The following is a 27,001-nucleotide window of genomic DNA, read 5'->3' on the forward strand; positions in this document are numbered from 1 at the left end:
CTTTTTAAAAAACCGGACAGTCATAAAAACCACCAGATTCCAGGGCACAAAGCAATGAACTAATCAGCCTCCTAGCATTTTTCAGCTCCTATACAATAGTAGTTGGTAGTGTTCATCATAAAGTACATTATTCCTCAGCACAATCAACCTTTCATTGCACTCCTAGAACTGGTCTTACTTTTCACTTCCCTCATACTCTCCCCTCTATACTGGCGATTACTCATTCCAAAAGACATTCTTAAATTTGCTGCCGGACACGTCATAGTTTATTAGTCTCCTTCATTTTCTGTTTTTGTTTTGTGTGAACTGAAAATTGTTAACAAATGATGCAAAGGATGTTGGAAAACGGTGTCGAGACCATGTTTCACAGTAAATTACTTGAACCGCCTTTACAACTTCCAACACATTTCTATGTAAACCCTGGCTGAGGTGCAAGGCTGAGGGATACAGCACTCAGTTATGTAGTTTATCTGGTCCATGGAAGCACACTTAGGTAAAACCGGTAATTTGGGCAAAAATTCATTAAAACCATTATGTGCTGTATAGGCATTCGTAATGTCTTGATTTCAAAACAAGAAAAGTTGCCCTTTCCTCACCTTCACAATGGAGTGCTGCTCAAGGACAGTTAACCTCCGCTTTGAGTGTTTTATAAGTGGACTGGAAGCTAATTTCCCTCTTATCCAGGGTGCTAACATTTGTAGTGCCGTATTGCTGTACCGAGGCTGTAACTGAAACCAACACATCAATGAATGGATCTATTTAATACATGCCGATAAATACTTCTTAAAGGCAATTACGAATATGATCCTGTGTGGATGAAAAGTGCCACATACAGTTGTAGTCAAAAGTTTACATACCCCAATGGAAATTTATAATTTCTCGAAATGTCTCAAAAAAAAAATAATTTTAGGAAAAATCTTTTGTAGCAAAAGTTTTGCTTTTGTGGATGAGGAAAAAAAAGGTTACAATTATTTATTTCAGCAGTTTTTTTGCAAAACTCCAAAAATGCGAATTCAGAAGTATTCATACCCTTTGATGCTATGATAGTATTGCCTACAAGGTGCTTGAAATTTCAATATGATAATACAGAACCTTATTCTAGAAAAATCTAGAAAATGCTGGATTGTAGTAGGTGAACATTCTTTCCAAGCATTTGAGTATCCCAATTTTAACTGTTTCTATTATAAAGAAGTACTGTCACAATGCTCCCTCAGTCTGGAAGAAAGAAGGTTCCTTCACCAAGAACAAGTAGAAGAATTGTGAGGAAGGTTAATAACAATCCGAGATTGACTGCCAAAGATATTCAAAGTGAATTGGGTACAAGTGGGACTGAGGTTTCCATTTCAACCATAGGTTGAGTATTGCATGCTGAAGGTCTGTCAATGGTCGCAGGCCAAGGGAAAGGCCACTTAGGAAAATGTCACAAGGACAATCGCATGAAGTTTGCAAGAACAGCATTTGAATGATGTATATGAGTTCTGCTCAAAGGTTTTGTGGAGTGATGAAACAAAAATCAAGCTATTTGGTCAAGCTGATAGTCGTTAGGTTTGGAGAAAGTCTGGTGAGGCGTACAAAGAAAAGAACACCATACCTACTGTCAAGCATGGAGGTGGTAATATCCTTCTATGGGGCTGTTTGTCCTCTAATGGTACAGGAAATTTAGTTCCAATACATGGTAAAATGGATTCCATAGCATACCAAAAGATCTGAAACCCTCTGCTACAAAACTTGGTTTAAAGTGCAACTGGACGTTCCAACACAACAACGATTCAAAGCACACATCAAAATCTACTTCAGAATGGTTATAGAATAAAATCAAGGTTCTGGAATGGACTAGTCAAAGTCCCGATCTAAATCTGATTGAAAATCTTTGGTATGAGTTAAAGCAGGTTGTGCACCAGAGAAGTCCTCGGAATTTGAATGAACTGACACAATTGTGTGTCAAAGAATGGTCAAAAATCACTAAAGAATCATGCGAAAAGCTCACCGACAAATATCCTAATCGTTTAAGAGGTTATTATTGCTAAAAGGTACCTCAACTAGCTATTAATTTAATTTTCCCTGTCAGGGTATGAATACTTCTGAATTACATTTTTGGAGTTTTGCAAAAAAAAAAAAGAAAAAGCTAAAATAAATAATTGTAGATATCTATTTCTTGTAACTTTTTTCCTCATCCACAAAAGCAAAACTTTTGCTACAAAAGATTTTTCCTATAATTATTATCTAGTGATATAGACCCATTTTATTTGCAAGAGAAATTTTTAAATCCAAAGATTTAGATTGTCTAAGATAAACAAATGTAACAGCCTTGCAACAACACTTTAAATATGAGGAATGGCTATTTGTCGCTTCAGAACAATCTGAACAACTTGCTAAGCTCTGTGTCTGCCCATTGTGTCCCAACACCCTGTTGACAGTGTGTGGTCAACCCCTCACAACCAAATTAAATCTAAAATTGTAAAGCAAAACTAAAAGTCAGAACCCGCACTTTGGAGGACATCAGACAGGAATTTGCTATGTAAAACAAGTATATACACACCAATACATACTCTGCATGAAGCAAAAGAAACAGGAACTCTGTCTGCTAGTATTTCCATTTTCCACACACTGTCAGGGTCATGCCATGATCTCAATAGCACCAAGTGGAGGGGATATAAAAGGTTAACCCCCCTAGTTCCTTCCTCCTGGCTCATTACCTTGTTGCCCTCGCAGGCTGCCAGTCGTAGTTAAAAGAACTCCAGGCACTTGGAACAACACTCCAATCCAAGCAGACGGTTGCTATCTTGGGCGACTCGCTCCACACTCCTGAGTTTATAAATAGCTACACTTCCTCTGATGGCATGTCCCCTATTCGATCAACCCAGCAGCCGAACAGTCAGACTGGATCACATTTTTCTCTAAGTGCACTGTACAGTACTATGGGCCATATAGTTGCCTGCCATAGACATATGCAATGTTGGGCTAGAGCAGCGACAGTGTCTTTGTATTAGTAAGTGCCAGCGCCATCTAGTGCACAGCAGTCTACAAAAGGAAAGGGGGCAGTACATTTGAAGCTACTTAATCTTTAGAGAAAACAAAGCGTTGATGTCATGAACAAATAACGTGGGAAATTGATTTAAGACATCCTACTGTACATGCACTCTAGATGTCTCTTGCTAGTGCTGGAACTGTTGCAAAAATTATGCAAAATTAGCACTGGGGTCTATTTAGACGTTAAACCATGCATGTCTGGGATGCTTTTTGAATTGTTTTCTGCATAATAATAATAATAATAATAATAATAATAATAATAATAATTATAATAATAATAATAATAGGGGCCAGTCACTTTTGTTGACTGAGCAGTCATCACACAGTGGCTTCTGTAACAGGAAAGTGTCAATTGAACAACTGTGGTTAAATGTTATGGGATAAAGGTGATCACATCAGAAAAGTGAAGGCACCAATCTCCTTGTGCAATTCAGGTTTCTTTACTTTTAATAAAAAATCCCAGAATCGTCTCTAAAGTAATTAATTATACGTTAAAAGGGGAGTAGACTACATAATCATCCCTACATTGCCTCAAGTTCTTCTCTAAAACACTAAAAGGTATACAGTGCTCCCTCACTATAACGCGGGTCTTGGAGGACACACAATATGAGCATTATAACCAAAGAGTGCTATAAAGGGGGGAGGGGGCGGGGGGGGCTGCGGGACACATAACAACACACATCTGACTAAAATACAAAAATAAAATAACTCACTCTCTATAATTCACATATAGCGAAGCAAAAATGTAACTTTCTGTGAATTAACTATGCATAAAGCACCATGTAATCAATGCTATATTTATATATATACAAAAAAAAAAAAAAAGTAACATTCCCACTCATGGATCATTTTAATTAGCAGTTTTTAAACTAGAAATAGCCTAGCTAAACGGCGGTCAGGAGTTCAGTTTGAAGCAACAGACAAGCAAACCAAGTGTGAGAAGGAGAGCGGGTCGGGAGAGGGGAAGAGGGAATGGGCTCGCCCCAGGTTCGGCTGCCGGAGTGGGGCTGAAGCAAAGCTGAAGCGTCTCGTCTCCTGGAGAAAGCTGCAGCTCCTCTCACAGCAAAAAAGTAAATACATCAGGAAAGATAACCACGTAACAGGCCTAATATTTATCTAGTTATAAAACAAATGCTGAATAAGACACAGCATAATTAAAGAATCATCCAGGACACAGTCCCACACAGGTCATTGCAAAAACAAACTGGAAAGCCAACAAACACCATGTGATGTTTAATAAAGTAGAATAGTACACCCTTATGGATGTTTACTATGGATTGCCATGGAAAAAGCACATCTTCAGTGGCTCAAGCAAAATTGTATTGTTGTTTTTAAAAATCACCCTCTACTGCACATTTCTCCTATGGCTCTTGAAGGGAATTTACTCTTCTGACCAAATCAATGGTACAGTAAATGCATACAAGCATGGCATACATAGAGTACAAATCAATAGCAGCTCTATGTCAACAACATTAATGCTTTCACCAGGCTCTGACTCACAATGACTGTCAAAGACTCTTGCATCACTGTAGGGCTTGAGCGTATTGATTGTATTATATAGAGCATAACTGAGAATATCTACTATTGTTTGCTCACCCTTCACAACTGAAGCTGTTGTGTTCCACAATCAAATTGCTAATAATGGCAGGTCACTTACCAGCCTCCGAGCTCTTCGACAGTCTCGTAATCAAACCAGATGCAAAACCCGTCTTGCAAATTCGCAGTATTTCTGTCAATTTAAAGTTCATCAACAGGTCAGGATCCAAGTCCACCGATCAATCCATTGTGGTCTATTGCAACTCCATTGTCTCCAGTGTCAGTCTGTCAAGGTGATATGGATATCCCAGTCCATGAAGAAGTCTGAATAGAAAAAATAAATATGTTTATTATAATATTGAAATCAGACCAGAATATAAAGTGTACAAATTAGCAGATGTTGTGTATTTGTGATATCATTGTGTACAGAGTAGACTTCCTAATGACAACAGAGGCAGCTACAGGATCAAGCAGTATTTAAACAGCCTCTCCCAGTCAGTAATGCCTGAAGTTGAGTGTGACTCACAGGGACAGGAAGTGCATTACAGCACTAATGTGATTTTATCCCGAAAAGCACCCGTTGAGGCTTTGCAAATAAGGTAAAATTTGCTGAGGGTACTGGAGCGGCTCGGAGCATGGAGCCGGAGCTGAGGTTCCGGAGCAGCTCAACTATTTCCTGCTTTTCACATTTAAAAAAATCCTTCCTGAATTCAGTTCAAACATTTGAATGAACAAAATAAATAAGTATATCAAATAACTAAATGTAAATACAGAAGTACTTTAAATGTACATAATATTGATGTAAGGAGTCGTCCAAAATTATCAACTAGAATCATGTATTCTGGTGTCCTAGGAAATAAGTTGATCGGGAAATTAGTTGATCAAGCTCTAGAATTTAAAGACGAGGTTCCATTGTTTCTAAAGTACGAGCTTAGGCTGGAAATAAGTGGATCGAGCCTAGGAAATAAGTTGATCGGACATATTAACAAACAATAAATAATTTTAAATGAATTTTGTAAGTATAATTTATATAAATGAGTAGATTGGATGTCTTTGAAAGCATGATGTTAGATAAGAGAATGTGAATATTAGCCTAACAAAAAATAAATAATTTAAAATAATTTTGTAAGTATAATTTATATTAATAAGTAAATCAGATCTATTCGACAGTGGCGCTAGATAAGGGAATGTGAATATTGCTGTAATATATATTAGCAACAAATACATCATTTAAAATTAAATTTGTAAGTAGCCTGTGACATTAATGAGTATTTCTGTTTGTGTAACAAATGTTAACTAGCAAAATGTGTTACATATTTAACATTATTTAGCATTTCTGGATGTGTTGCTTTGGGAAGCACTACTTTATGGACAGGTATGGAGCCAGCCTGGAGCTGGAGCAGAGGGTCTCCATCAGCTCTGGAGCCAGCCTGGAGAGAGCAGGGGCTCTCCATCAGCTCTGGAGCCAGCCTAGAGCGTGAGCAGGGGCTCTCCATCAGCTCTGGAGCCAGCCTAGAGCGTGAGCAGGGGCTCTCCATCAGCTCTGCAGCCAGCCTACAGCGTGAGCAGGGGCTCTCCATCAGCTCTGGAGCCAGCCTAGAGCGTGAGCAGGGGCTCTCCATCAGCTCTGGAGCCAGCCTGGAGCTGGAGCTGGGGCTCTCCATCAGCTCTGGAGCCAGCCTAGAGCGTGAGCAGGGGCTCTCCATCAGCTCTGGAGCCAGCCTACAGCGTGAGCAGGGGCTCTCCATCAGCTCTGGAGCCAGCCTACAGTGTGAGCAGGGGCTCTCCATCAGCTCTGGAGCCAGCCTGGAGCTGGAGCAGAGGCTCTCCATCAGCTCTGGAGCCAGCCTGGAGCTGGAGCAGGGGCTCTCCATCAGCTCTGGAGCCAACCTGGAGCTGGAGCAGGGGCTCTTTATCAGCTCTGGAGCCAGCCTGGAGCTGGAGCAGGGGGTCTCCATCAGCTCTGGAACCAGCCTGAAGCTGGAGCAGGGGCTCACCATCAGCTCTGGAACCAGCCTGGAGCTGGAGCAGGGGCTCACCATCAGCTCTGGAGCCAGTCAGGAGCTGGAGCTAGCAAAGCCGGAGCACGGCCAACCCTACTCCAAAGCCCACCTCTTTCCCTGTCAGTTAAAAGCTAAACTTTGGAGGGCTTTGGTGGGGACATATTTTAGCTGCTTGTCTATAGGGCTACTATAGCATTCATAATTTCCTAAAGATTCATATTTTGAACGGTAAAAAAATGTTCAGATAAAACACTGCAATTTGGGCAGCGATAACAAAAAAACTGAAAATCCCAAAAAGGGAATACATAAAAATTGTAACACAAAACCCAATGCATTTTATACATGTATATGCTTTGGTCAAGAATTACTTGAGGGAACTATATCTCAGCCAAAGCATATAAAATACATTGCAATGGCAGAAAACCCTGGAAGTACTGAAGTAGCGTATATATTTATGGAGGGAATGGTCAAGCATTAATTCAAGGATTAATTCAATTCTTTATGTTAGTTAAGAAACTATAAATCCAAAACACCCTCCTTCCCTCAATGTATGGATGGAAGCCTTCCAAAAAGGGAATCATGTATAACAAAACGTTAGTTACCTATAGGCTATACTAGGTAGTTTGAACTCTGTGTAGATATTCAGGGTCAGCGCAAACTTTGAGCTAAAGCATTTATTTCACTGGATGTACTCAGCATGTAAAAATCGAATTTCCTTTGCAGTTTTAAGAATACTCAGAAATAATGCATTATTTATTTGATTGTCCATCCAGTGTTCTCTATACCCAACTGAGCTGCCCTTCATAACTCCACTCCATTATTGCGCCTACACAGCTGAATTGTTTTGCAGTCCAATATTAAACCACTTCCCAGCTTTTTACTGTGGTTTGTAAATTAAAGTGATGCATTCCCTGTCTGCCCAATCTGCAATCAAATACCACTAGCATTCAACAACCACAGACTGGAATGGCTTCTGCTGTTTGTTCAAGGAAAAGATGTTTGACGATTCCCCCCAGCATGATGAGCGTCTCTCTCCCACTGTTTGTATATGAAATCAGGTCTGTATTTGACATTAAACACTCATTTTTATCTGCTTTCAAAAATCTCCCCAGTGCCAAACAGCATAAAAGAAGTTTATTTTTAAATGTGCACGTAATTCTCCATCCGTTACAAACCTGTATGTAGAAAAGAGCTCACAGTTGTCGACTAAACTCAGAGTTACCACCATCCCCTAAAAGCATTAGGTTATTAATTTGGTCTTATTGTTCTTTGAACAGTATCTTTTAGTTTAAATAAGAGTTTCTGAATGCTAGTTTTATCTTTTCATTGCTCGAGTTGGTCCCTAATTTAATGGCACTGTATACTACAGTTTAGTAGAGTACAGAGCAAATATATATATATATATATATATATATATATATATATATATATATATATATATATATATAGAGAGAGAGAGAGAGAGAGAGAGAGAGAGAGAGAGAGAGAGAGAGAGAGAGAGAGAGAGAGAGAGAGAGAGAGAGAGAGAGAGAGAGAGAGAGAGAGAGAGAGTATATTGTTTACAATGTAATTGGTTACCATTTAAAATGTCTGTGTTTGTGAGTGTTTGGTTGAGGAGAATGTAAGGAGTTTGGTTGGCGAGTGAGAGAGTGAGCGGAGAAAATTATTTGTTGTTGAATTGCTGGTAAACAAACACATTGAAACAGGTATTTGGATTACAACTCTGGATTTTGATTTGTTTTTGCTGACAAGGAAACAGGCATAGCCTGCCTCGTTATTAGTTAGGGAAAGCATTTGTTTAGATAGGACCCGAGATCGGGTTAGGTTTTGTTTTCTTTTGTTAATGTAAATAATAAGCTCACACTACTGCGTTTTCTCGCATCCTGGTTGTCAAGTGTTTATCTGAAGAAGGAAAACCTGCGATAAGAAGGTAATCTGTCACAATATATATACAGTGCCTATAGAAAGTCTACATCCCCTTGAACTTTTTTTAACATTTTGTTGTGTCAGTGCCTTAGTTTCATGCATTTAAATGAGGATTTTTTTCCACTTATCTACACACCATACTCCACACTTTTAAGGGGAAAAAAGTTTTTGAGAAAAAATTTATATATTAAAAATACAAAACTGAAAGATCATAATTGGATAAGTCTCCACCCCCCTGAATTAATACTTGGTGGAAGCACCTTCGTCAGACCACAAAACTTTTTGCCACATGGCTACAGAATCCCCCCCCCCCCCCCCCCCCCCGAGTGTTTTTTTGCATACTTCAAACGGGATTCAAGGTGGGCTTTCTTGAGTAATGTCTTCCTTCTTGCCACCCTACCATACAGGCCAGATTTGTGGAATGCTTGGGATATTGTTGTCACATGCACACTTTGACCAGTCTTGGCCATAAACGCCTGTAGCTCTTGCAAAGTTGCCATTGGCCTCTTGGTAGCCTCTCTGATCAGTCTCCTTCTTGCTCGGTCATCCAGTTTGAAGGGACGGCCTGATTTAGGCAGGTTCTTGGTGGTGCCATACACCTTCCACTTCTTAATAATCGTCTTGACCATGCTCCAAGGGATATTCAAGGCCTTTGATATTTCTTTATACCCATCCCCTGATCTGTGCCTTTCAACAACTTTGTCCCGGAGTTCTTTTGAAAGCACCTTAGTGCTCATGGTTGAGTCTTTGCTTTGAAATGCACTACCCAGCAGAGGGAACCTACAGGAACTGCTGAATTTATCCTGAAATCATGTGAATCACTACAATTTAACACAGGTGGAGGCCACTTAACTTGGTGTGTGATTTTTAAGGCGATTGGTTATGCCTGAGCTAATTTAGGATTGCTATTACAAGAGGGGTGCACACTTATCCAACCAAGCTATTTCCATTTTTATTTTTAATTGATTTTCTACAAATTTCTAGAATATTTTTTTCACTTGGAAGTTGTGGGGTAGGATGTGTAGATAAATGAAAAAAAAACAACTTTTAATTCCAGGCTATAAGGCAACAAAAGGTGAACATTTTGAAAGGGGGTGTAGACTTTCTATAGGCACTGTATGTATGTATGTATGTATGTATGTATGAAACAGTCCCTAAGGAGTATTTGAAGTGCACATGGTGTACAGTATGCATGGACACCACAACTTTGTAAAACTAAGACTTGAAGCAGCTTATTGAGCAGTGTTGCTTAAGACAGTCTGTTTTAAATAGAATGTGTATTTGTCTATGTAAAAGCCCACCAAGAAGGCTAATATATTAATACTGAAAAATGTCACAATACTTGCAGCTTCATACTCTGCAATGTGTATCTATGGTTATTTTAACACACTTTCTACTTATTCCTTTTACAAAACATGTATTGTAAAAGGCAGTCAAAATGACTGCTTTGGCGTTTCTAGGTAGGCGGTATTACAACTTCCTTATTTTCGTGATCTTGCCTTTCAAACACTGTCAGGGTATTTAATACATGTATTTAGGAAAAGTCATAAACAGACAACCGCATAACTTTCAGACATGCAGAGTAATTTAAATTTGAAAACCTCAAACCGTTAAAATCCAGTTCAGCACTGCAATTTCCCAGTGAGGGAAATCAGAATCCTGGGTTTATAATTGTTTTTCAAAAGAAATCGTTGACATCAGTCTTTCCATATGTGTCATTAGCTTGGTAAACTAGCCAGAGCCACCTACTTACAAATCCCCTTGAAAAGCATTACTTCCAGGCAATGGCCGCTTGGGACTCCAGTGTCTCATAGGAATGTCCTAGCTGTGCTGCTGAATTGGGGCGATTCAATCCACACACCCACCTCAAGCACAGACAGACACTCGAAATTGGATACAGCTCCTTCATAAAACAAAGCCGCTTTTGTCAGGACGGTACACAATTTCTTAGACTTGCCTCAGTGCAATCTCTGTAGACTTCCTGCTGTAGTTTGTGTTCCAAACCCAAATACAAACATTATGTCAGAACAGTGAAAGGCTGGCCTTGCTCCTTCAGAGAAGAAAAACGCTTGTCTTCATGTCGCTCGCCACATAAATCATTCTTATATGCCTGAAGGAAGGACAGGCATATTCACTGAATCAAAGTTCCTGTTTTAAGTACATAAGCTAAACACTTACCCATACTGTCAAATGTATGACAGACACTGGATAAAGTACAACTATGCACACCGGTAATAAGACTGCAGTTCCAACAGGGAGTTCTGGTAAAATGAATACTTTGAGCTTTAAAATATATATATATATATATATATATATATATATATATATATATATATATATATATATATATATATATTGTGCCATACACCTCTAATTAGTTAAGTCATCTTACAGTAGGTGCTGTTATACAATACACTCTACACAGTCCACTCTTTCTACTCCACTGCAGCATTTAAAGAAGGAGCAAAAACATGAGCAAGATTTCAATCTGTTTGATGCTGCTTTCAAGCCTGTTCAAAGTGAGAGACTGAACAATACCCACACTTTCCTATATCACTCATCAGCTGTGAAGCTAGTTCAATGTATCTGCCTGATAGTAAAAAATAATGTAATGCTGTACAATGAGTGCCATGGTTTTGCTTTGGCACAGGTCACTTCCCCAGTTAGCTCACAGGGATTGAACCTCTCCAGTCACTCGCACACAAACAGTAGAGTTGCCTGATCATTGCACCCTGTAATAAAGTAAACAAGAGTATACAATTCAGTACAAATTGTACTATAACAGAGGTCATGTTAACGCCAAATTTTAACGGAAATATATTTTGTCTTGCGTTCACGGGACGCACAGAATGGAAAGGGACGCAGACATGCATATTCGTGGTAATCTATTACACGGCAGCAATGACCGTAAAATACTTGCTTGTTTTAAAAAAACAGTTCTGCAAAATAACAGCATTGATTAAGGTACACTCCAGTCCTGTAGGTGGCAGCCTCATATTTGGCTTTGCCAGCAATATTAAGGATATTTACTTTTAGGCCCTGTCCACACTACATAACCGATCTCGAGAACCGTAGTCAAAAACGTTTTAATTAATCCAGCACAAACTTTAGCGTCCACACTGAAGTACAGTTTCATGTTTAGTCGGGCGTAATGCGTACACACACTAATGCTATTAGAATAGTTCAGTTACAGTTCCAAGCAACGCAACGAACATTGGAAATTAATACGATAGTATCCCACCATGCACTGCATTTTATTTTAAAATAATGTGTTATGCCCCATATTAACAGAGGTCCATAATGCTAAGAAATAAAACAAGTATTTTGGTAAAAGTAAATGCAAAACACACACACTGATTCTGTTTCATAATTAAACTCAGAAAAAGCTGTTAATTGCAAAACAATCTTTGCTTTTAGCTTCATATCTTGACTGAGCCTAATTCTGGTCCCTTTAATTTTATTTCAAACAGAGCTGACAAATTACGTGAATTGTTCATCCCAGATCCTACTTTTAACTCGCATTTCATTTTTGCAGTCGCCTAATTTAACATTGTGCTTTTGTTATTTTCTGCACTAGTTTAACAGGGATGCCCTTACACATTTTTTTAAGCATAAAAATGAATACCTAGTGCAGAGTATACACTGACAGCAAGTCAGTTGTCAATCAGTTGTCAATTGGAAGTTTTTTTTGCTAAGCAGTCAGCATCTTCAGGGGATTCTCATGATGAAGACTGCTAATCTGCATCTCAGCCACAGTGACTGAAGCAGTTGCAAGCAGTAGTAATGCACAAAAACGCAAACAAAAATATGTTCTTATAATTTTGAATGGGAGATGAAGTATCTGTGGCTTATCGAGATGGCAAGATGTACCTTGTGTGAAAGAGCTGCTAGGCAAAAAAACATACACACGGGTGTACAGTTTTTCAAGAATCTTCGCTTAAAAGACATGGCGATGCTGTTGCTGTTATTGGAATGCAGAAAAATATTAAAACACACGTAGATGAAGGCAACAAACAGTGCTTAGAATCCTGTCTCGTTGTCATTGCGAACGGTCTACTGCTAGAATATATAACAAAAACAGTGTGTCTGTGTTTATATGCATATCTATACACAGACAGAGATTTTTAAATCTACTACATGCCATAGAGTTTAAAAGTTCATAAAAATGTACCAAAATGCACATCCCTGGAGTTTATTAGCCTTTGTGTTAAAATGTATATTTGATGGATGGGACGCAAAATTTTGGGCATGTGCGTTTCAGGAACGCATGAAAAGAAAAGCAAGCGCGACCTCTGACTATAAACAAGCCAACCAGACACTTAATGTGCACTGTCTGAATTATTGCTGCTTTACAAAAAATTGCAAAAAATAACACTCCATTGTTTTTTCCCAAAAATAAACAGCACACTTACTGAGAAACTAACATCTTAAATGAATAGTTAGATATTACAACATCGTCTCTGTTTATCCTGTTTCAAACTATCGTTTCTATTTGCAGTAATTTGTGCAATCACCATTTCCACAGAAACTAACGCTGCTCACTGTCTTTGTAGCAAACCCCACCCATCCTATGTAGTACAAATTACCCAGCCAATTGAAGGGCATGGCAAGCACTCATGGTTTAAGTGTGGTACAAGCCTGCATAGTACAAATTTGCCATACTTATCATCCTTTGCATTTCTGCAGTATTAAAGATTATACTTGTATGAGAAAACAAAAATATCTTACTTGATTTTGCGGTTCCATGCTTGTGTGGTGCTGCATGCTCGAAAGCCCTTAACACTGACATTTACCAGGGGGTCATATACTGTACAGCCCCTTAATTGACACCCCTATGTATATAACAACAAGTGAGTCAAATACAAAAAAAAACTACCTTGCGCCCATAAACCTACAGTAACTGCATTTCCACATAACATGAGTGGAACTACAACCAGGAGATCGCATTGTCACTCATCTTTGTGGAATGGCAAACACCCCTTAGAAAAAAGACATAATCGGCTTAGTACGGATTATGCTGTACTACACAAACGTTACAGACAGACTGACTTGATTATGTGGTGTTTTTATTAAAATAGTCTGTTCTAGAGGTCGTTGTAAACATTAGCTGTGGACTGTACAGTAGGTCCCTCCAGAATTCCAACACAAATTAGAAAAAACGCAAAACAGGAAACAGGAAACAGGAAACAAACATGTTAACAAACAATTAAAAGTTATTTTTAATTGTTCCAAGCTGGCTTGTTTAACCTGAATACAGTATATTCTACCTACATCTACATAGTTTACTGGAATATTTTAAAATTAGTCTTAATATCCCCAACCATTTCTTAATATGTAATATCCTACCTGTTTAATATCAGATTTTGCATGTTTTTAAGTGATTTGAGGAAACATATTAGGATTGCAAAAGCTTCAGTGCCCACCTCACTATAGAAAAATCTGCCTTAAGAAATCTTTTTCAAGCTATTTTTGCTGAAATATTTAGTAAGCAATGCAAATCTAGACAGAAATAACAATACAGAATCATACAAAACACATATAATAGGATATTAACTTAAGTGCAGCGAAATGTCAACTCCTTTTCAGAATGCTACAATTAAAATCCATTAGTGCGGTACAGAACATTTCAGAAACTCTTTAAAGTTTAGACAACTAATCATTTTAAGGTGTTTTCCAGGTTCTGCAAGCAAGCTTTTTTAAGATAAAAAAAAAATGTTCAGTTAATTTCAATTATGAAGTTCTTGGAAAACATACAGACCTATTTTACTTGGTCAAGTCTTGGTCAAGTCTACATTAATATGTTCTTCACTTTTATCGTGTTGATAAGCTTACAGTAGAGAGTTATATTCCAGTCCAGAGAAAACAACATTTAATGAAGTATATCTTTAAATTGGAACAGTTTTAATTTTAGATAAACTGTACCTTTAAAAAGGAGTCTTTAATTTCAATTTACAGTTGCAGGCAAAAGTATTGGGACACTATGCTACACCATAATTCAAGGTAACAGATTAAGGACAAGCACTTAGCAAACTATTTAAAAGTATTCGTTCATGAGAAAAGTATTGCCAACCCTGCTTTAGTATTTTGTGTGTCTTCCTTTTGCTTTTATTATGGCTTTCAGATGTTTATGATAATAGGCTGCCAATACTTTTGTCTGCGACTATATTATTCACACTTCTTTAAAAGCTTTTTGATTCTGATTTACAGTAGTTTCTTTTTAATTTTCTCAAAAAACAGGGGATGGGTCTACGTTTCAGAATGATTGTACAGCGCTTAACCCATTGGCTTGTATTGTGCATAACTGCTTGGCAAAATAATTATAACCCTGATGAAGTTTCCAACATTTCTAGTTAGGTTTCAAAATCAATTTGGAATGTGGATTTCTTCCACTTGAAGAAAACTGAGCCAGATTTTTTTTTTTTCATGAAATATTCATACCATTGTGTTATCCAAGTATTTGAGTGTTATAAGATTTGACATTTCTCTGTTTTCACACCACGAGTCAACATACAGTAACAATTTGTGACAATAGCCAATAATAATGGCTTGTGACAGATCTAAGCTTACGTTAACCATTGAGGGACTCCATTCAAATACCTACAGTCAATGGCAGCACATTTAAATCAGTTATGTCAAATTTAACAAACTACTATAGAAAAACTTCACTAAGTCAGTTCTGATAGAATTTGTAATATTCTTGTAATATTCCTTGTTAGTAATAATTGATTTGTTCATTTTCATAAAAGCACATCCAGTAACACTGTAGTCCCTGCTATGTTATTTTTAGTGTACCCATAAGGTAAGTCTTTTTTGCATGTGGACGCTCATAATGGAATCTCCTCCACCAGAGCAACTGGCCGGCATCGATTTCACTCAGCCTGTATTCCAAACTCAACCTAATTCAAACTGTGAGTATATCGTGCTGCTGCAGATGTAAAAAAAAAACAACAACCAGGACAGATTTCAGCTTTATAGTAATGGAGCCAAGGCATAAGTTGGTACCCGATCACAAATCCCCTTTTCCAGGAGCATGACAGCATCTTTTTTTCTGTTTACAAATAAAACAAGCCAATAAATAATCCCAACACACAACGGAAATAATAAAACACAAACACAAAGAGTGACCCCTGCATTGGATATTCAATAACACATAACATGAATCAAAAACTCCAGATCTGAATGTAAACCCAGCAGTCTGCCTAGGATTTCCATCAGAGAAAGAAGTATTTGTACAGCAGTTAAATGAACAGAAGCTGTTGCCTGCACACACCGCACTGCCTCTCTCCCATAATAATCAGACACATTTGTATTCGCCGTCATTGCTACAACAGAAGCAGTTTATCTGAAAGGGACTCAAAACAAATCCCCACGGTGCAGGAAATAAAGTAGCTTTCTAAAAAGACAATGAGATTGTCCATGAAGAAAAAAAAGGCTGGTTCCTACATCATTTACACAGTCTCAGCTTGTCAGCATGAAACAGAATTCTTCTCTCCTGGTACCGGGAGCCAGGGGCTTTCTTTGACAAACTGATCTAACTTATATTTAAACACATCTATCCCTTATTTCCATTCAGTGCACTGAATACTGTGCCTATGTGATTATTAAGCTTAACTGCCTTATTATGCTAGTTTTAAACAGCTAAGAGAGTAATGGAGCACCTATCTGCTTCAGCAGCACAGAGGGGCTTGCTGTCCCATAGGAGGCCATTCATCCAGTTCCCAGTAGCTGACTGCTCCCAGAACTTCATCAAGAAAGCCACCTCGATACTGTATCTCTGCACAGTGAGTCGGCATGCCATTCAGGTGGAATCATACTTATCACCCTGCCTTAAAGCCAGGAGAGAACAGGAAGTAGGCTAATCACATTGAAAAAAAAACTGGGGATCAATAGATCGCGATGGATCTAAATAACATTGCCATTTAAACCATTAAAACATGAACTTTGTTTTTCTTCTTCATATATACAGACAGAAAAGAGACTAACATACTGTTGGATGCTTGGTTTTATTAACCTTTGATTAGTAGTGGCTGCATTTAGATAAATATTGCCTAAGCTTTAATTTCCTGTCATAGTCAGCTAAGCAAACCAGGGGTACAGTTTTGAGTGCCTTTGTTAATATACTATATAGTTAGAACACATACCAACATTTGTTGTGTTAAAATACACTTCGTAGTGTCATTTAACATACTGTACCTCATATAATGCAACTCATTGTATAACATGTTCTAGTGGTATACCACATCGTTGGTCTATAACTAGGGCTTCCGATTTTTGTTTTTAACCGATAAAAAACAATAAAACACCCAATACAAATAAAATGAAATGGTGTATAGCCAATAAACACCGGAAAAACACCAGAAAAACACTGGAAATGGTTACTCAATTCACGTTGACTTCACCCCTTTCCCATTTAAAAAAAGAAAAAAAACTACCTTTCCAGGGCAGTTGGTCAGTGTCTCTCCTTCCTGACTTGTATCTGTTATTGATTCGTTCTGAATACTTTAAACCCACCCCAACTACTGAGTGGCAGAAAATTCCTACATTTCTATTGGAGACTCCGCTTGCAAGAGAATTTAAAACAGAATTCGAAAATTGTGGCGAAATGTAAAAAAATGCCTAGATGCACAAAAACTCCAGTAGACTGTGTCCATGACCATAAGGATTTCGTTGTGGAAGACAGCAAAGGAAAGAAGGTACAACTTAAATGTGCAAGTACTGTCAAGTTACTACACATATTGTGAAACCAAACATTTTGAAACCAAACCTTACCCCAGCAGTATCTGTTTCACATTTGCAGCTGCATGTGAAGTTACTGTACAATGAAAAAGAGAACATCGATATAAGGAAAAATGTAAAGCAAATCATTTTTACTAACCTGAGAACCCACAGTCAAAAAAGCTTTTGTCATTATAGGGTTGAATGACATTTATTTTGTATTATATATAAAACTGACCGGTTACCGTGGTTGTGTAATTCTGGATGATAAATCTTTCATTGCCAATAAAAAAAAGAAAACAACCAGCAACTTATATTATTGTTATTATATTATATTTATACAGTAGTAGGCCATTTTAATAAAACATTCATCTTTTTTTAAAAACTACAGTACTAGTTCTTAACACAACAGTAGGTCTACTAGTGATGTTTTATCATCTTTTCCCATTTGTATGACACATACATGGTTACTTTTGAGGAACAGTTTATACTTTTCATTCTTTAAGTAGTTAAAAAAAAAACGCTGAATATGTACAAGTAAACACTTTTTTTAAATGAAAAGTAAAAGAAAAATTAAAAAAAATATTCTGCTGTTTACAAAACTGATGCTTTACTTTAATTCAGCCTTCATTTGTGCAAAACTTGCACGTAAACTAACAAACCTCTTACCGTACTTTTTTTTTTTAACATTTACTGTGGTTTATAAAAGTCACTTATTTTAGACTTATTTCAAGCCTTTTTCAGGTTAAACAAATCAACCCGTTCCATCAAGGTAAGCCATTTGTTTGTTTCCATTAGAATGTCTCTGATTGTCCTTCGATTAACAGTATATGCCTCATTTAGACGAGAAAACATTTGCGATGTCTTGCTGACTTGCTTTCTTATTTTCAGATGCATACATGCAGATTTTTTTTTTTTTCTCTGGTGTTAAAAGTAGGATCGACTCCTCATTTTGCACTTTCTGTTTTGCTTTGGGAGCGAGAGTGTTGATGACATTAGTATGAATGTTCAGTTAACAACGAATTAGGAAAGTGAGTCAAAGGTTAACTGCATAACGTTGTTGTTTTAATTGACCATGATTATTTCGCTGGCACTACAATGAGGGAAGCTACAATGCTTACATTTACGTTTGCTTGGCTTGGGAAGTTGGCGGGTGGCGGACAGCGGGGTGGTGATATAACGGGTACAAATAGGACTGTTTTTATATTGGTGACATTTGTTCAGAGAGAATAGCTGGCAGTATGCGAGGGTGGCGTTATAAAGGGGGGCGGTATAATGTGGGACAACTGCATTTGATTTTGTGGTTGTTTGAGAAATTCCCCCACTAGTAAAGATGAAAAAGTAGAATGCAAAACTCATTGAGAGCATGAAAAAGAACTATTATTATTATTACTATTATTATTATTATTATTATTATTATTACTACAGTTCACTCTGTTTATTGGAATCAGTGATATAAGAATCAACCGCATATAGTGATCAAAACCACTGGGACAAAATAATTCCTATACTATGTAAAAATAGTCTGCTTCTAAGAATCAAGCAATCCGCTTATAAGAATCATTTCGGGGCAAATTGACTACATGTAATATGGTACTTGATCAAGTGCAATGACGTGTACAGCCAATAAAGCTGTTTTTGAATTAGAATATGATCACATCTCGTGCGATTAGGCACATATGCAGCGTGGATCGTGCATTAATGCAGGAAACACTGCATTGTTTGTAATCAAATGGTGACTGCGCCACTGCATTGTGCAGGTATTTTTTTTGTGTTCTCGGTTAGTGAAAATGTGTTTCAATAAAGTGAACACACATTAATTTAATACGTACTGAGTACAGCAGTGTTACTGTGTGATATGCATGTAGAGGGAGTGGGATTGCAGCGCAGCACGGAGGAGGAGGAGGAGGAGTGGGGGAGATTGCAGCGCTTTGCATCTCCGTTTAGTGAAAAGCTGAGATTTGCATCGTAACAGAAAATAAGTAAGTCATAGATGTTTAAATGCAGTGGTAGTCCTGACAGTAAAATACTGTACTGTAATGTCATTTTAATTCAAAGGCCATTACACGTAACACCACAGGGCAGTTAAACTAGGCACCCTCACGAGATGATTGCTTCTCAAGTATACTGTAGTAAAATAAGATTCTGCAGCCTTAAGTTAACATAATCGTGATCATATAACAAGTTGCTTACCCACAAATACTTGTTTTGATGTATTGTCCTCAGTCATTGAGCACCATTGACATTTGTATACTGTATTTAAACTGCTGACGCGCGGAGACGCTTTTGCTAATTGTAATTTGACTTGGCCGAGGGCAGTGTAAAAGATCAGGCTAGAGTCTTGATTTACAGTTTAAAACCGGTGTTGGTTTTATTTTTCTTACAGTGCAGTGGGGAAACAACCGCTAATAAAATCAAACAAACATGGATAACTAACTAAACAATACTTTGTGTGATCCCTGTGCATATATGCGGGAACTCATGACATCTAGTGGTCAACCCATTACACTGCAGGGAACAAAGCTTTCATTCTCAGCAACAGTAATCATATTGGTCCGCTTTGAAGAATCAACCGCTTAGAAGAATCAAATAACACCAGCGTGTCTACACCCAAGCCTCAGTTCCCTTTCCCGGGTAAAAAAAAAAAAAAGTACTTTCTAGTATTACATTTACCCCACTGTTGCTGCTCTTGCCTAATATACAAAGAAAATATGGCTGTATTTTGGGAAGACATGGAAAGTGTAACATCAACAGAAGAGGAGGAAGAAGCGATTCGTACTGTATATACGTTTGAACATACATTCCCATTTGCCTTGAACTTCTTAAAAAGGGAATTGATAGTCTTCTAAAATGAAAACCTTTGTCTTCAATCACCTTTAGTACTGTGCCTATTTAAACAGATAATCACAGTATGTGTTTATGCATATTTGTACTTGCATGTTTGTGTTTGTACTTTTTATCTGCATGTGTGTAAATGTCAGTATTACTTGACCATAGTTTTACAGTTTTATGCAGCGAAAGATCTGACCAGTACATCTTGTAACTCATATAGTGATATTTTTTGTTTAATAAAGACTGAATCAGCAAGACAAAGCATATGAAAATAAAATAAATCACTCATATTCATTAATTGTGCAATGCGAATATCGTTTCCTGAATTAATTGTACATACTAGGTTTCAGATCGATCTTCCAAGTCAATGCATAAGACATTTTACAATGCTATAACATACTCACTGTATTTAGTACACTTTGACTGAAAAAAGACATTCTTACATAGAACACATAGGTTATTTGTTAAAAAAAGGTATATAATGTCTGTACGGTTACTGACTCAGGTATATGATTGTACAGTTCGGCCTTCATCGCTTGTAAGCTCGAAACTGATTGGTCCATTCACAGTGTCCATGGAAACATAAGCCCGGAAACTAAACGCCCTCAGTGAAGGAATGTATTACTTGACTTACATATGTAATGAATTGTGGAAATTGCCGCTATTTTACTGGCAAAATAAGCATTTTGAATACTATTGACAGGAACATACGAGCACTGTAAAAACATTTTTTTTTCTTTTTGAAATAACTATTTTAGGCGGCTCACCTGGCAAAGTAGACGGCAATTTAGCCGGCCGCTGGCTGGAAATGAGAAGGCTGCTAACCACCAAAAAACAACATTGCACCAACATTGGTCCGACCTACAGCACTTTTATATAACATCAGTGCAACGTTGGCCCATCTGGGGATAATGAATCAATGTCAACATACCAGCGTTGACCTGATGAGCAAAATGACGTTGGCTCAACTAAAAAATGCTGTCTGGTAATGTCTTCTTTAAACAGTACTTTGGGCAAATGAGAATAAACTAATAAACCCTCTTTAAAAGGGGGTTTCAGAATGGGCTTTTAAAAAAATCCTTTAAACAGTCATTAATGATTTGTGATTTTTTTTTTTATAGTGCTCGTAATTCAAATTTTTTTTTTTCTTCCAGTAAAACAGCGTCAATTTCCACAATTCATTACGTATGTAAGTTGAGTGAGACATTCGTACTCTGAGGGCATTTCATTTCCAGAAATATGCTTCCATGGACACAACTTGAATCGAGATAGATCAATTAGTTTCGAGCTCACAAGCAATGTTGGTGATGAAGGCCGAACGATGAAGCGATTATCGAATCAATCATCGATTTACACTTTTTTCCCCAAGAAAACAAAAAAGACAGAGGTGAGTAATACCACAACTTACTGCTATAACTCATTTTTAAGGCTGGGGCGATGCCTAATTCTTCACTATCGATATATCGTTCTCCAGATGCCTCGATTCATCGACGTTATGAAAGGGTAAAAAAAAACAAACTGCAGTAATACATGTGGAGCTGTGGATTACTGTGTAACATTGCAAGTAACGCTTTAAAAACTATTATGCATATTAAATTGATGACATCAGTTTATACATATACAGTAGTAATTAAATATGTTAAATTAATGTTTCTAAAACACAGATGTAAAAGACAACATTTCCCTTTTTCATCCCTATCCAATAATTTTGTTTATATTACGAAGTAGTTTTATGCAATGCAACATGTAAAAATTGTTCCACTGCTCCCTGCACCCTTTAAAAAAAATAAAAAATTAAAAATTCCGTGGAGGTCCCATGTAGTGTACCAGCAGAGCAGGGTGTCAGCATAGAGGGCAGACCAGCAAACGCTCTTGTTTATGTGAGGATCACCTAAAACATGACAATTTCAATGGAAGCTCCTGAGAAATATTAAGACTCTGATTTGGAAAGAGCACGAGTCATTTTTTGACTTGGGTGCTAAAAGAAACCTTAAATAACTTTTAAACAGCAAAACTGTAAATAGTTCTGATGTTGACAGCTACCCGCAGAGACATTGGTACATGTTCTACAACACTGATTTTTACGTCGTGAATGGGGGATTTTCAAAAGAAAACATTTCATGGTAAGCTTGTCTATTTCTACTACCATTATGTATACTGTGTACTGTTTTGCATGTTAACTTCATTAATCTGAAATAGTTACAGTGAAAAATAATATAACTATGTTGATGCAATATATAAAAACGCAGATGTTATGGTTGAAAACAGATTTTGAGATGGTATGCTTTTTACAAATGCACATTTTTAAAGACTAGTGCAACCTCTGCATCTCATTAAATGGTCGCGCAAATTAGTTGTGTTAGCGAAGTATCCCAAACTTTACTTTCTTTACTTTTCTTTCTTGCCATCTAGAAAACAATTGTCAAACATCGAAAAGCATTGTAGATCGGTCGACACAGTATTTGTAATTTTAGCACAATGCTCTTAACTTGCTCTGTTACTTTGAAGACTCCTGCACAGATGCAATCCCATCAGTAAACATTCACAGGGGGAGGGGCAGGGGGGGAGAAGGTGAGCTCAATCGCATGCAGATTCAGGGAGTCAGACCTGAGGGGAGCAGAGAAGCTCTGCGCTTAATGTAAAAAATAATAGAGATTCCAAATGTAATAAAAAATAAAAGTTTTCCTTTACACAAAAATGACGCACAGGTTTGACTATTGATAGTTGTCAAACGATATAATGCATCGATACATTGATGTATCGCCTCAGCCTTAATCGTTTTTATTGCAAATGTTCAGTAGCTGCAAGCTTACTGTATGCGTTGACTCTTCTTTTTCAGCGTATGGACTCTCATTGCCACCAAAACTAGGGTTAGCAGATTTCCATACTATAAAAACTGTTTTTCACTTCATAAAAAAGCTGTTTTGTTTTAGTATTTCAGTACATACCAGTCATTTTCTGTAACTTCAGTTGAATCCCGTTGTCAGCAGCTTAAATATCTCATTTTAGCTGTATCAAATGTTTGTTAAAACGTTTTGTTAAAAAGATTATTTACTGATTTAACTGTGCATATTTTTATATTTTACAACATAATTTATATTGAACACAAAATGTCTTAAGCCATGAATGCCTATCAGTTGCTAAAGCTACTAAAGCACTTACAAATAAAACTGGTAAAATTAGCTAACATAATTAGAAAAAATCATATTCATAGTTGTAATAATTGAAAATACTCAAGTTCAAGAGTCAAAATGTGCTGTTCCAAATGCAAACATTAGAAAATGTAAAATTCCTTCACATTCATTCTTAGGGCGCTAAAGGACATGGTGCATACATAGATATATAGCATAAAAAAATGTAGGCATTAATGGGTTAACTCTGCATTTGCTTAGTTTCTACTTTTTACTCCTACGCACTCACCAGCTGTATAGTTGCCTCTCGTGGTGACACGTTCTGGCAAAATTGAGCTACAACACAGTATTACATATTGAAAGTCTTAAATAGACAGTATACAATCTACGTTAATAACTTTGACCCTTTTCCAGGGTCACATTAATGCGATTTCTACAGCAAGTGGTCGTACTATAACTTGTTTTTCAATTTCATATTCCTATTAATTGATATTTATGTACTGTACTTTTACTTTCAAGCTACGTTGTTCAAGTAAATGCCAATACATTATTTATTGTTATCTATATTTATTTTAATCAAGCAACAGTTAACATAATTGAAAAAATATTTAAAAACGCAAGACAAAAAAAATACATCTTATTGTAGAAATCGCATTAATGTTTACAGAAATTGCAAAAGAAACAAACTTCTGAAAACTGTAAAATAAACTGTTTGAAATCGCAGTTCTTGCAAGCACATTTTTTTTGCAAGCACATTTTTGGTTCCTTAATATTTTTAGAAACATATAAATATATATATATTTTATGAAACCTATGGTAATTAACTGAGATCTCACATCATCATAACTATATCTCAGACCTGTGATAATTGGATTGAAACACACCATAACTAGATCTCTAAGACTGGTTTCACAGACACACAAGTAACTTTTATTTGCTCTTTAAATCTGGACACCTAAAACCATAAAATATTAACAAAGTTATACACTTATTTAAAAGTAAACTACTGTAGCAAAAACTGAAAGAGGTTTTGTTACACTTTCAGACGACTGTCTAAAACTGTTTAAAAAACTAAAAGCCTAGTCCTTAACTCATTTTATTTCCTGTGTGCGTTCGTGCCTGCAAATCGATATTTATTTTTTTCAATGACCCAATTAAAGTTTATTGTAACTTACTACATTTCAAAATACAGAATGTATGGCCAATCAGAAACCAAAGTATTGCAATGCGGTCTAGTATTGCCATGCGTTACGTCTGGTGTGAGAGTTAAGAGTGTTTAGCTTTCAATCCAGTGAAAAAATATGGATTGTTGGCTCAATACTAGAACATTACTAGCAAAGGGCGATCAAGACGAAATACCGTTAGAGATTAAAAACGCCAAAAATGTCTTGCGACTGAAGCTCTCTCCAATTTCCCTGCCATCATCAGTGATTTGTGTGGTATCAAGCAGGTACATCCATCACATACTGGGTAAGCGTTTTATTATTGTTTTTTAATTAGCATCAGTTCTGTACGTTTTAATCACCAATAATTTAAAAATGCCAATAATATGTTTTCGTAATGAGGTCAACTGTAGAGATGCGTGGATAGTGAACTTTTCTTTGCCTTCTTTTCTGTAATTTTATTATCAGTAAAAATACATGATTGCCATTTGCTATCATGGGATAGTCCTATGTTATTTCTGAGTGATTTGAGGCTAGCACGGAGGCTTCGTTGATTTTAATTAATTAATATTTTACAATAAAATGATGATGTTTCCAAAAACTAGAAACCTGTCTGAGGGACTATTTCTAGCCAAAACTAAATATAATATATATTTTTTCCGTTATAATCTTTTATAATTGTATCCATCACACACTCCAAGGCTTGTGCGTTTTGTTGTATCATGTTATTGTACAGACCTTTTTTCTGTTTTCATTTTATCTCAGTGGACTTTTTAGGAAAGGGGTACGCAGCTTAAAAAGATTGAAAACCCCTGTTATAATGTGATTTGATACAATTAATATCCTCTACTCAGTGATACACCAGCATCACTGTGACACATTTCCCAATATTGTCCCCAAAAGTGACAGCAAGTATTGTAGAGACACCTTGGTTGTACAGCTTTACAGTTTTATTTTTTATTCAGAAACAAAAGGTCAGTAAACTCTGCTGGCATATTTAAAAACAAACATAAGTCCTGGAGCAAACACTGTATTATATATATATATATATATATATAAACACACTTGTGAACAGGCTGGCTGTAGGGAAACAAAACAGATTAACACTAAACAGTGGACAAACAGACAAACAAACACAGTGAGTCAAAGAAACTTATATTTACTTTTTTCTTAGTTTAGTTTACTTTTTTAAATTCTCTCCTCTCCACACCCGTTCTCCACTCACCGAACACACAACCCCGAATGAGTGCTTTGTGCATCTATATATACTGTTGTGCCGAGATTCAATTACTAATTAATTATTCACTTGAATCCCAGCACGTGAACTAATTCTGTGCAACCCCATGCTCACATATTATGCACTTCACTTCACATGCATTTACATACTTTAAATGCATGTGAAGTGAAGTGCAAATTTAATTTAACTGCTGAAATACACTGGTGCTCTCAATGGCTCTGTAACCGGCTAGCCACAAACCAGCGACATTGTGGTTTTCAAGCAACTGCCTGAAATGTTTCCCAGCTACTGTAATAAATAATTCCATAAATCTTACATTCACTGCACACATCTCACATGTCCAGCTCTAGAAGTAGCAAACTGTGCATATCTCTCTAGACCCATTGCCTCATCTCAACTACAGTACCAAGAATCAAACTAGCCAATTTTACCACACAGAAAGCATGCAGTACTTAAAGAGTACAATGAAGGATGGTCCAAAACTGGTTTCAAATTCTAAATTCCTGATGTAGCCCTCAAAGACTTAGTTAAGGGAAAAATGGATATTTTTTATATTCTGATACCTTGTCTCAGGCACAGGGTCTACCAGTTTACACAACAGTATTGCATCATCCAACACTCATTACCTTATTATGTTACTATTGTACAGCTGTGGCCAAAAGTTTTTAATCACCCAGAATTTGAGGGCACTTTCACACCTAGTTCGTTTGACCCTGTGATGTGGATTGAAGTGCGGTTCGGTTCACTGGCAGTGATATGTGAAACCTCGCTTGGAAGGGGACTCGTACGTTTGTTTGCTGTGTGTCAACTTTTAGCAAAGTGAAAACAAAATGTGTTCCAGTTCACTAGGAAACGAACTGCTCCAACAGCGAAGCAAATGGAGGAAGTGAGGAAAGTGTCTCACCATCGTCGCAAATACGCAACGCAGGGCTTGTCAAAAAACACACATGCAAACCAGACAAGGACACCATAATGTCACATGTACACAACAGCACAGCACAGAAAAAATACTATGGGGCTGATTACTAACTGGCGCAACCCGGGTAGTATTCAAAGAAATGGCGCTAATAGTATGTGAGATTTAATTACAATGGCAGCAAGCGTGTTCTTTAAGCATAATAGCAAAACTGTCACAAACAAAGAAAAGTACGAAATGATAACTGACTAATGATTCAGCACATGTATTACATCTGGTTTTATTATAATTGTGCCATATACACTAGCAGGGAAAGCATTGTGCCAAGTCACTTTTGCATTTGCGCAGCTCTGCCAGAGTTTAGCTCCTGTTGCATATGTATCTCACCACACTGTCACGCGTACAACATTTACAACAAGCTTTTATTATTATTATTATTATTATTATTATAATTATAATTATTATGATTATTATTATTATTAACAGATACATTGCAATTGGTTGAATGAAAA

The 27,001-nt window shown here is 37.0% G+C and overlaps 1 protein-coding gene across 2 annotated transcripts in view; it reads right to left on the reverse strand.

Moving 5' to 3' along the window:
* LOC117416528 (activated CDC42 kinase 1-like) overlaps positions 1–27,001 on the reverse strand; it is a 121,167-nt gene that overhangs the window by 86,470 nt on the left and 7,696 nt on the right. For both annotated transcript variants that reach the window (XM_034027654.3, XM_059034588.1), the window contains exon 2: positions 4,688–4,890. The gene's annotated coding sequence lies outside the window, so the exon portion shown is untranslated. The remainder of the gene's footprint in view (positions 1–4,687; positions 4,891–27,001) is intronic.

Source organism: Acipenser ruthenus, chromosome 12 (assembly GCF_902713425.1).
Source record: "Acipenser ruthenus chromosome 12, fAciRut3.2 maternal haplotype, whole genome shotgun sequence".
NCBI classification, from domain to species: Eukaryota; Metazoa; Chordata; class Actinopteri; order Acipenseriformes; family Acipenseridae; genus Acipenser; species Acipenser ruthenus.